We start from the raw sequence: 13,015 nt of genomic DNA, 5'->3' as shown, positions 1-13,015 counted from the left end.
CTTCATGCATTGCATGCATCCAATGAGGACTCTTGGATGTTGTTCGAAAGCCCTTGGGATCAGAGGCAACAAACAAGGCTTCATAGGGAGTTTGGTGAAGAATATGGGCAATGGTGGCTTGATCTTTAGGATTGGGTTTCAAAATACCAGCCTTGGATCGTGTGATCATCGGATGAGTCGAGGCTGGTTGCGAGGTGGATGGAGGTATGGCAGGTTGAGGCTCGGTATGAGGGGTGGGTGTTTGAGTGGTGGCTGAAGAGGATGGCGAAGGAGGTAGTGTGGCAGAAGGTGAAGTGGTGGCTGATGATATTTGTGAGTTAGGCGTTTGGGGTGTGTTATGGTGATGCTCATGGTCAGGAGCATTATTAGTAGGAAAATTTTTTATACACAGGGAACAAGAAGATATGGTATGTGTGGAGGGAGGAGGATTTTGTTGAGAGGGATGGCCAGTACGTGAGGGCTTATTTTGTGAGATAGTGGAATCTTCTTGATAGGTGGAAATCATTATAGTATTTAAGTCATGAGAAAAAAATTCACCATCAAATGGAAAAGAAAACTCATCAAAACGTGCATGGCGGGTAACATACATTCTAGAGGTTTGCGGGGCTAGACATTTATAGCCTTTGTATTGTGCCGCATAACCCATGAAAATGCATGGGATGCTACGAGGTGCGAGTTTATGTGGAGCATAATCACGAAGATACGGGTAAATATGACATCCAAAGACTCGAAAATTTGTGTATGTGGGTGGTGTAGAGAACAATATCTCAAAGGGTGATTTATTGTTTAAAATGTCGGATGGTAATCGGTTGATAATGTATGTAGCAGAGCTAAAAGCTTCAACCCAATAATGAGCCGGGACTCGAGCATGAAATAACATAGCAAGTCCCGTCTCTACTATATGTCGGTGTTTCCTCTCGGATCTACCGTTTTGGGGAGAAGTGTAAGGGCATGATGGTCGATGGAAAGTACCATTGTTGTCAAAAATTTGACGAACGTGTTGGTTTACAAATTCCGAACCACCATCACTTTGAAAAACCTTGACTTTTCTAGAAAATTGGGTTTGCACAAAAGTCAAGAAATTTGATAAGACGGAGTAAAACCCGTTCTTTGTTTTGAGAGGATAAAGTCATGAGAACCGCGATTGATCATCAACAAACACGACATAGTATTTAAATCCATCAACGCCCACAACGGGGGAGGGACCCCACAAATCACAATGAACAAGATCCGAGGGATTTAACGCACGTTTTTCATTTAAATCAAAAGGCTTTTTATGAGCCTTAGCAAGTTGGCATGGGGAACAAACAATAGGCTTAGGTAAAATAGAAGTAAAAGACAAGCAAACAAGTTTTTTTAAAACATTAATAGTATCAAATGCAACATGACCCAAACAGTTATGCCATAATTCAAAAGAAGCTTTATTTTGAGAAAGCGAAGCAACAAGAGCAATATTCCCATCCCGTAGCACATAGAGACCATTTTCACACCGACCTTGAGCTAGTGGTTGGCTTGTTTTCCGATCCTGAATGGTAAAGAAAGGTTGGGAAAATAAAACATCAACGGAATAATCGGTGGTTAATTGACTCATAGATAAGAGATTTTTGGTTAAGTTGGGAATAACCAAGACATCTTTTAAGGATAAGATTTTATTTAATGAAAATTGACCAGTGTGAGAAATGGGTAAGGAATTGCCATTACCAAAAGCAACTTGAGAGTTACCCGTATAAGGAGCAGTGTCATGAAGAGGAGCTGTGGAATTTGCCAAGTGAGTGGTGGCCCCGGAATCAGGTACCCAATCCGGAGCACCTGAGGTTACACGACACTGAGCCTGAAAGGCTTGAGCAATGTGTTCATCGGTGTTTGGGGCAGAAGCAAACGAAGACAAACGTGGGCATTTGTTCGCATAGTGACCATCGGTTCTACATAACTGACAGTGAGGGGGCCGACGGGCACCACTGGAGTATGACTGAGAACCGGTGCTACGAGAAGGACGGTGACTTGCCCTTACCTGCTGACATACCCGAGCCACGAGAACGTTGAGAGTAAGCCGTAAAGGCTACAGGAGCAGGAGATGAATGATGAGTTTGCATAAAGTTCTCTTGACTTTCCGCCTTGATGACTAGATCATGAAAAGGAAGAGAATCCCTGTTGGTGCGAATGACTAGATCATAATGAAATCCCAACCCATGAGGAGTACTGCCGTCTCAACAATTATGACTATTGTTGTGGCTGTCACAACCAGTTTAGTTGCACCACTGCCTAATCCAGTCACATCTCATGCCAAGAAACCGAAAAAATTTACCGGTGTGAATTTCAAACAGTGACAGCAATAGATGTTCTTTTATCTGACCACTTTGAACCTCACGAGGTTCTTGACTGAAACAGATCTCCAAGTTAATGAAAGGGAAATGAATGCTCAATCCGTGGGCGCGGTTCAGACTTGGAATCATTCGGATTTCTTGAGCCATAATTATGTTTTGAATGGTATGGTGAATGCACTCTATAATGTGTATTGCAAGGCCAAGACTGCCAAAGAATTATGGGAGTCTTTGGACCAAAAATATACAACGTAAGATGTCGGTAAGAAATTCGTGATGGCTAAGTTCTTGTACTTTAAAGTGATAGACTCAAAAACTGTCATGACCCAAGTCCAAGAGTTTCAAGTTATTCTTCATGATATTCATGCAGAAGGAATGTCGCTTAGCAAGACATTCCAAGTTGCTGCTATTATTGAAAAGCTACCACCAAGTTGGGTTGATTTCAAGAATTATCTCAAGCATACACGAAAGGAGATGACCATTGAAGATCTTGTTGTTCGTCTTCGTATTGAATATGATAACAAAATTTCATTAAAAATGATTGATGGTCCTGGAACAGCAATGTCCATTGTTGTTGAACATGTCCAATCTTCAAAGGGTAATAAAAACGGTGAAAAGAAGAATCATGGGAAAGGCTCCAAACTTGGTCTAAGGGGGGAGTTGGGAAGAAGAAGAAGTTCCAATGAACTTGTTATAATTGTGGAAAGCAAGGCCATAAGGCCAATGAGTGTAAGCTTCCAAAGAAAGAAAATGCTCGACAAGTGAACATGGCCCATGAAATTGATAACCTTGTATATGTGGTCATGGACCTCTCGATTATGGTCACCAAAGTTAACTTTGTTGGGCAAAATAAAAAGGATTGGTGGGTCGATACGGGGGCTACCATCATGTGTGCTTTGACAAAAGTATCTTTAGCACTTTCAAGGAGGTGACTAATGGAGAAAAGGCTCTTATGGGAAACTCCACCACGACCGAAGTCAAAGGCGAAGGGAATGTGATTTTGAAGATGACTTAGGGAAAAGAACTCACTTTGTCAAATGTGTTGTATGTTCTAGAAATTCATAAGAATCTTGTATCGGGGTAGCAGTTGAACAAGTTTGGTTTCAAATTGGTGTCTGAGTCTGATAAGGTCGTGTTGACCAAAAATGGTTTATATGTTGGTAATGGCTATGCCCTCAATGGTATTTTGATGTTGAAGTAATGTAAAGGTTTTTTGGAATGAATGAAAACACTACTAGTTCTGCTTACTTGCTTGAGTCTTCTAATGTTTAGCATGGTAGACTACGTCATGTTAAATTTAATTCCGTTCGACATTTGATTAAACTTAATTGTATACCAACATTCGATATCGACTCAAATAATAAATGTGAAACTTACGTCAAAGCAAAGCAAACGAGATTGTCATTCAAAAAGATTGAACGATTCACCGAACCCCTCAAGATGATTCACACTAATGTTTGTAATCTAAAAACAATTCCTACTCGTGGTGGGAACAAGTACTTCATCATGTTCAATGATGATACTACAAGGTAATGCTACGTGTACTTACTTAAAAGTAAGGACGAGGCTATTGATAAGTTTATCCTAGTCAAAGTCGAAGTTAACAATCAACTAAATCGGAAAATCAAAAGAGTAAGGAGTGACAAAGGAGGTAAATATGCTTCATATTTTGTTGAATTGTGTGAAAGAGATAGAATCATGCATGAACTCACGCTTCCTTAATCCCCTCAATCAAATGGCATAGCGGAACGTAAAAACTGAACTTTGAAAGAAATGATGAATTCCATGATGATACCATCTGGGTAAGCCAAGACATGTGTGGGGAAGCAATCTTGTCGGTGAATTATGTCTTGAACATGATACCCAATAAGAAGAAAGATATAACTCCATATGAATTTTGGACGGGAAATAAACCATCATATAAATACTTGCGAGTGTGGGGGTGCCTAGCCAAGGTAGTGGTGACTCCACCGAAACGCCTACAAGTAGGACCCAAAACAATGGATTATGTATTTATATGATATACCCGTCCTGGTGGTGCATTTTTTTTATTGTGCACGATTCCAAGAACCCTGGAATAAATAGTGGCACCAGAATAGAATCAAAGGATGCATCATGGTTTGAATATGTGTTCCCATGCTTAGGTAAAGAAAAACGGAGTTATTCTAGACTGGTTGAGAAAAATATTCCAGAAAACGAGAGTGCAAGAGATGAACCTCAATAACAATCTGAGACAGAGGAAGTTGAAATCAGAAAGAGAAAGCGATAAGGACCGAAAAATCCTTCGGCCATGTTTGCCTTACCTACATGGTAGAAAAGGAACCTTAAACGCACCAACAAGCGGTGAATTCCGCAGAAGGACCTCAGTGGAGGGAGGACATCAAATGTGAGTTAGATCTATCTTACAAAATCATACTAGGGAACTAGTGGATCTTCCTCAAGGATGTAAACCACTAGGATATCGATGGATCTTCAAGAAGAAGATGAAACTTGATGGCACCATCAATAACTATAAGGCAAGGCTGGTGATCAAAGGATAAAAGCAACGAGAATGTTTAGATTACTTTGATACATATTCGCCAGTTACACGAATAACCTCTATCAGGTTGGTGCTTGCCATTGCCGCCATTAGAAATTTGGAAGTTCACCAAATGGATGTTAAAACAGCTTTTTTTAATGGAAATATGAAAGAAGAGATTTACATGGAACAACCTGAATGTTTCATAAACTTGTGAAATCCTTGTATGGATTGAAACAAGCTCCAAAACAATGGCACCAAAAGTTTGATCGTGTCATGCTTGATGTTGGGTTCAAAATCAATGAATGTGAAAAATGTGTATATGTGAAGGACACATCAGATGGATATGTCATTTTGTGGCTATACGTAGATGATATGCTATGCTCATTGCTAGAAGTGCTGACAAATTCATAACATCCACAAAGAACATACTAAAAGCAAGATTTTATATGAAAGACATGGGTTTTGCGGATATGATCCTTTAAGATCTAGGTTCGCAAGGGTGATGATAACCACCCTACAAAGTCCGATTACGCAAACACACAAACATGAAACCTAGATCTAATGGAACCTAAAACTCTAGACTTTTGAAATCGTGTAAGAGCTTGTTAAAAATCTAATTAAACTGAAATAGAGCATCTCCATACAAGAGAAATAAAAACCTCTATCTTTGATTCATTAAATAACAACCCCAACCACCTGAATTTGTTCCCAATAGGTTTGGATTCGAACGAAATACACAAAAGAGAATCCAAACAATCGGTTTGATAGCATGTGAGAGGAGGATTTGAGGGTTAAGAGAGAGAGAGAGAGAGGGAGAAAAGGGAAAAGTGGAAAAAGAAAAAGAGAGTTTCTTATATAGGGTCTGACATTCTTGTGTTATGGTAAAAAAAAGCTCTCTATATTTTTAAATTTTTTCAAAACAACCCTCAATTTTAAGAACATTTCAGATTTAATCCCGACAATATCCACTCTAAACACTCAAATCTTTTATTAATTTTCATTTCGGTTCCAAACCATCCACAAACTTTGCATGAGCGATCTTGACAACAAAGAATCAGTTTCAACAAAATTAACGTCTAATAAAATATTTATAGTCATAAAGAAAAAAAAACTTTTTGGTATTCTAAAGGTATAAAGAAGAATATTTAAAAATTCTAGTGAGAGAGTTTAAGGTTAGAAAGATTGCAACATGGGATATATTGACCTGAACGCCCTTCATAATATATCTTTTTCAAATTGTTTTAGCACTAAGTTAGATTGATTGATGATATGTTGATCCACTTTAATCTTAACATTTATTTTAATAACCTTATGATATTGATTAAGTTAACCAGGCATAAATTCAATGTGCTCCTAACTTATAAGAATAATGATGCCTCATTTCTATTCTCAAAGATTATTATGTTTTCTTTATATCACCTCAAATTGACTTCAACCCCCTAGTGTGTGGTCAAAAACTTTTAGGTCAATAAGTTAAATAATATTTTAAAAGACTAGCAAAGTTTTGCAAACATTAAAGGTTGAACCATTGACTTACTTGCCATGCAGTTCGATGTTATATGCCTCTCATTCAAGGTGTTAAGGACTTACTACTGCCAGACTTACTGCCCAAGCTCAAGTAGTTCTAATATTCCACTTTATGTTTGGATTTTATCAACATCTTTGTGTTGATCGTTAAACTATTAGGCTCTTTTTGCATTATATTTCTGCTTCTTCTTTTTACTTTTCAACATTTGAGAACAAAACCAGTAAACATTTTTCCGTTTCGGGATGACCAACCACTAGTGGGCTTGTGTATATGACAACTTATCTTCTTTTTGTTGACCTACTTAGTCTTGCTTTATATAATTCTACTAGCCTCTAGTAATCAGCTGTCTCTTTGATGAATGAACATTATTGCTTCTTTAGCATAGCTTAGTAGCACGTATTTAGCATGGGATACTTAGCTTTGGTAAGTATCCATTATCTCTTTTTTAGCCTTGCTTAATGAGATATACTTAGCTTTGGTAAGTAACCATTATTGAAAGTGATCATTGCATTGGAATTAGTGTTTCTCATAAACATCATTCATGCATTCATAGGTTTAGCTTACATTGTAAGCTTTGCTTAATTAAAAATAATAAAAAGGGAAGACTATGGTAACCTGATGTTTTGCTTTCTTTGCATTTTGTGTTTCATATGTAACACTTCTTAAGGTGGACGCCATTCCACATTCTGGAACCATTGTCCCATCCACCTTTTTCAGCTTGTAAGCCTCTTTTCGGTAGCTACAACAACAATGTAGGGTCCTTCCCACCTTGGGCCTAACTTGCACTGTGGTTCCAAGCGACTGACTTCATTGTTTCTCATCACATATTCCCTTTCTTTGAACTTGATTTATTTAACCCTTTTGTTATAATACTTCTCCATTTCTCTTTTATAGTTCAATTCTCTTATGGTTGCCTTTCTTTGTTCCTCGGCTAGGTCAAGGTTGAGTCAAAGCTCTTTATCATTTGCATCATGATCTTGTATTCTTTTAGATGGCATGCCTATCTCGGATGGAATAACGGCTTTAGTCCCGTATGTTAGACTAAAGGGTGATTCCCTTAGTCTTGATTTTTGTGTGGTTTTGTAAGTCCATAACACATGATTGGTTCATCTACCCACGGCGATCCTTGTTTCCCCAAGCGGACTTTGATACCTTCAACAATGTTCCTATTGATCCTTTCTACTTATGTGTTTGCTTGGGGATATGCCATAGAGGCATATATCTGTTTGATGTGTAGATCCTCACACCATTCTTTAACGGATCATCTGCAAATTGTTTACCGTTATCACTGATGATGTATAAGGGCAATCCGAATCGACATGCAATTTGCTCCCACACAAATTTTTTCATTCAGTGTCACGTGATAGTAGCCAAAGGTTTGGCTTCTACCCACTTTGTAAAATATTCTAATACCACCACAAGAAACTTTACTTTATCTGCATCTTCAGGGAATGGTCCTTGTAACAACTCGGGTTTTAACCTATTATTTTATTAATCATGACCTGACCCATTTCGACATTCGGAAAAATTTTATCAATAAAAATATCGCGTTTATCGAGTAATTATTATTGTATTCTTAATTATTTGTTATATTTATTTATTATATATATAAATTAACTTTCAAGATATTACTACTTTTACCCTAAAATTAAATTTTATCCATTTTGGTTTCCCTCTTCATAATCAAAGGACCAGTTTGCAATTCTGATTATTATAATCAATTAACCCATTTACCCTTTATCGAAACCTATAGCCATACCTGTGACCTGTTTTGTGAACCCGTATACCCAATTTGTAGCTTGGACCTCAATTCTCGCCACCAACAAGGAAATTGAATCAAAATTTATGTTATTCCTTCCATAATCTGCGCACCGACGATTGTAATTATGTTAAAATAATCAAATATGATTCGAATTGCTCAATATACTATCCATCTTTACTCGTTAACCATTATACAAGATATCAGACATTATAACTCAATTAAAGTTGTAGAATTAACCCTTATACCATCGCTAACATAAACCCTCTGTTCAATTATAATATCAATTTCTATTTGGATCAGGTTCAGGACCCATTAAACTAAGCGCACCCGAGTGGCATCCCAATATGCACATTTGATGTAATTCGATTTTAGTTCTTTAGGTTTTGATAATTTGCTTCAGTTTATTGATTTCCGTTTATCATTTCTATTTTGTGTGTATGCTTGAATCTCAGCCTACAATTAACTGCCCGTACAGAATCTCTATTCGAGTTGGTCGATTTCAGATTTACAAAAGAGCGGAGGACCGCTACCATTGGCATAACGTTTCGCAACCACATATTTAAATAAATAAAAACAAATAAACCTTTCAAATGTAAAAACATTTTTAGTTTTGTTTTCTTTTTTTAATTTTTTGCTTATGTTTTCTAAAGAGATTGAAAAATACAAAATAAAATATATAAATAAATACTTAGTAAAATTTATTATCTTTTATGTTTAATGTGTTTGTGTGCGATGCTATATATATATGCGAGTGAGTAACTGATGTTTACTACGAAATATTCTCAGCTCACGTTATAATTCGCCGGTATCTTGGATATAGCTGAGGAGGAAATTGCCTAATTATAAGGGAAGTTATAGCTTTCTTTTCTATTTCTTTTATACTTTTCCTTATTTTCGGTTTTTTTTATTGTTATTTGTTCGGCTCATATGTTTGGGGACAATGCGTGTTACAAATATGGCGATGAGGTAATTTGGTTTTAGTAGCTTTTTGTCTATTTAAAAAAATAGAAAACCCATAAAATAACAAAAAGAAAAGGTTAAAATATTGAAAAACATAAATAAAAAATACATATGTGCTGCTGTTGTATTCCCTTTGAAAAATAAATCTTGCACATAATTAAAAATATAGGGTCCTACTAGAGACATCACCCAAAAATAAAAATACCCATTCAATCCGTGGTGGATTGGACGATCCGAGGCGTATCATAGTTTTTTATCCTATTATATCAAAAGCTTTTGTCTTATTATGTTTGTACCCTATTCGTGACGGATTGGGCGATCCGTCACAGATCGTGTACACGTCAACCTCGGACCATCAAATCAGTCAAACATCGTACACGATCCGCCACGGATCAAGTCAATAATTTAATTTTAAGGCTTCCGTCTCCTTTTCTCTATATATATTATGCATATCTCATGTCTCGGAATTATATTTGTTTTTTAAATATAGTAAGTATATAGACTTATATGATATTTTGTTTGGTGACGGGAACGACGAGTAGTCGGGCTAAGCTACCCAATTTGTAGCTTGGACCTCAATTCTCGCCACCAAGGAAATTGAATCAAAATTTATGTTATTCCTTCCATAATCGGCGCACCGACAATTGCAATTATGTTAAAACGATCAAATATGATTCGAATTGCTCAATATACTTACCATCTTTACTCGTTAACCATTATAAAAGATATCAGACATTATAACTCAATTAAAGTTGTAGAATTAACCCTTATACCATCGCGAACATAAACCCTCTGTTCAATTATAATATCAATTTATGTTTGGATCAGGTTCAGGACCCATTAAACTAAGCGCACCCGAGTGGCATCCCAATATGCACATTTGATGTAATTCGATTTTAGTTCTTTAGGTTTTGATAATTTGCTTCAGTTTATTGATTTCCGTTTATCATTTCTATTTTGGGTGTATGCTTGAATCTCAGCCTACAATTAACTGCCCGTACTGAATCTCTATTCGAGTTGGTCGATTTCGGATTTACAAAAGAGCGGAGGACCGCCACCATTGTCATAACGTTTCGCAACCACATATTTAAATGAATATAAACAAATAAACCTTTCAAATGTAAAAATATTTTTCGTTTGTTTTCTTTCTTTAATTTTTGGCTTATGTTTGCTAAAGAGATTGAAAAATACAAAATAAAATAAGTATATAAATAAATACTCAGTAAAATTTATTATCTTTTATGTTTAATGTGTTTGTGTGCGATGCTATATGTATGCGAGTGAGTAAGTGATGTTTACTACGAAATATTCTCAGCTCCACTACGTGAAAATTGACCTTCGGCCACACGAAAAAAGTGTGGCCGTAGGCCTTTAGCCACACACATTTGGTTCAGGACATATGTGGCCAAAGGTCGCAACACCGTGGGTATGATATTGCCACACAGAGTTTTTAGTGGCCTTATGTGGTAATAAGTGTGGCTAAAGGGTACATGCATTAGTTGCTGGCCATCAAGAAGCCTCTCCAATAAGTGTGGCTAAATGGTAGAAATGGCCACATGTCAATTTACTATGAGTGACCATTGTATCTAGATAGCTACATGAATTTATGTTTCAGCAACATGAATTTTATATTAATGTGGCCAATAGGGTTGTGTTAAGCTTACATTGTGACCTAAATATGTTTACTTGCCACTCAAAATCTCCTTGTAGATTATAGTGTGGCCATTGTCTTACCATTTGTCACACAAAATGTTTTTCCTAATATAAAGTGTGGCTATTGTAAAACTTTTCATCACACATAGTGAAGTACTGTGTGGCTAATCTTATCTTATAGACACTGGAGGTTATTGTAAATGTGGCTAAAAATGTGAACTTGCTAGTAAAAAACTCTTTTGTAGTTTGTGGTGTGGCCATTGTCTTACCGTTTGTCACACATAATGCTTTTCCTAATTTAAAGTGTGGCTATTGTCAAACTTTTCGTCACACAAAGTGAGGTAATGTGTGGCTAAAAATATCATATAGACACTGGAGGGTGTTGTCAATGTGGCTAAAAATGTGAACTTGCTAGTCAAAAACTCTTTAGTAGTTTGTGGTGTGGCCATTGTCTTACCGTTTGTCACACATAATGCTTTTCCAAATTTAAAGTGTAACTATTGTCAAACTTTTCATCACACATAGTGAGGTACTGTGTGGCTAATAATATCATATAGACACCAGTTGTTGTCAATGTGGCTAAAAATGTGAAGTTGCCACTCAAACATTCTTTTGTAGTTTGTGGTGTGGCCATTGTCTTTACCGTTTGTCACACATAATGCTTTTGTAATATAAAGTGTGGCTATTATCATACTTTTCATCACACAAAAATGTTTATGTTGTGGCAAATGGTCATTTATAGACTCTAATTTATGTAATTTCAGGTGTGGCTATTGTCTTACTTTTGGCCACACCTATTTAATGTGTTCTATGTGGCCAAATTGTGTGTAATTAGGCAATATATAATTATTTTTAGTTTTTGTGCAGTAATATAAAACAGCTATAAGCAAGCATGACAAAACAAAATTAGAAACAAATTATTTTAACAATAATATTCGCTTAAGCAAATGTATATGCAAAATATCTTACAAAATACAAAAATAACGACTACCTATATACTAGCTAAGGCGTCGGTTTTCTTGGCACTGCTCCTTGTCTTCTGTTTGGTCACCCAGTCTATCGTTGTGTACTTTGCCTTTGCCTTCTTTCCAGCTCTGTCTGGTTCTTTTGAGGATGGGAGTGGTGGTAGCTGGAACAACAGAATATCAAAAACAAATATGTATACTTAATGTCGTATTTTGTAATTGAATAGAACAAAATAGTATGCATACATACATACCGAACGTTCGTTTTACTGTTCGTGAACCTTTCGGCGGGAAGTTCTTTTATGTTCGTTTATCTTTGTTCAATTACGTTAGTTTAGATTATAAACAAACGAACATAAACGAACACAAGTGTTCATTTTTTAAACTAAATGAAAAAGAACATAGATATTTGTTCGGTTAAGTTAAAAGGGAATAAACCTCCTGGTCACATACGATTAGGTGTTCTGGACAGCAAAAAAAGTACCAATTGCGTTGCCAACAGTCGTAATTTCACCTGCCTCACATGGAATAATTGCTTGTTCCTTTATGGTTCCATCAATAATAACTTTATAGCAACCCTCCGGGATTGCTTTTCCATGCAACTGTTGTGGAACCGGTGACCAAAAAACTTTACCATTTGCCACCTTGTTACGCTTGTCATGCACACACAGACGATGCTCATACACCTATAAAACAGCATGTGAAATTAAGATGGCTTAGTTGAAGTCAATATATAAGTACATACCCATGTTGGTGAGAAATTAACAATGTTTCGCGCAGTACATACCTTTATGTCAGTAGGTGGAGAAGCTTCATCCGTAGATACATCAACTTTTCTTTTACGGCTTCTCCGTTTTACCTAAAAACCATTCAATGAATCAATCAACAACTAAAGGAAAAACTGAAATTGTCAAATACTTACTGATGGTTTTTTTGAGCCGTTACTATTCGGAGTGTGGTGTAGTTGTGTTGATGCTTGGTCAACATTGTTCTCTACAGGCTTCATTGGTAATATAACAGAAATTGGAATTGTTAGACTTATTAGGTTATAAAATATAAAAACTGAAACTACCAAATACTTACTGATGTCGCGCTATGGGGATCGACTACCGTTTGGTCAACACTTTTTTCCACAGACTTGGCCTGCAATTCGGTAAATAGAAAATGAGCACACTCACATTGGAAATGAATTATAAAAAGTACTGGAATTGTCAAATACTTATTGATGTCGCGATATGGGGAGCGGGTACCGTTTGGTCAACACTTTTTTCCACAGACTTGGCATGCAATTCGGTAATAGAAAAT

Source organism: Bidens hawaiensis, unplaced genomic scaffold (assembly GCF_021521415.1).
Source record: "Bidens hawaiensis isolate Kalapana, Puna unplaced genomic scaffold, B.hawaiensis_p1.1 tig00024485_1, whole genome shotgun sequence".
NCBI classification, from domain to species: domain Eukaryota; kingdom Viridiplantae; phylum Streptophyta; class Magnoliopsida; order Asterales; family Asteraceae; genus Bidens; species Bidens hawaiensis.
The sequence above is the reverse complement of the archived record's forward strand: the minus strand, read 5'-3'. Positions refer to the sequence as shown.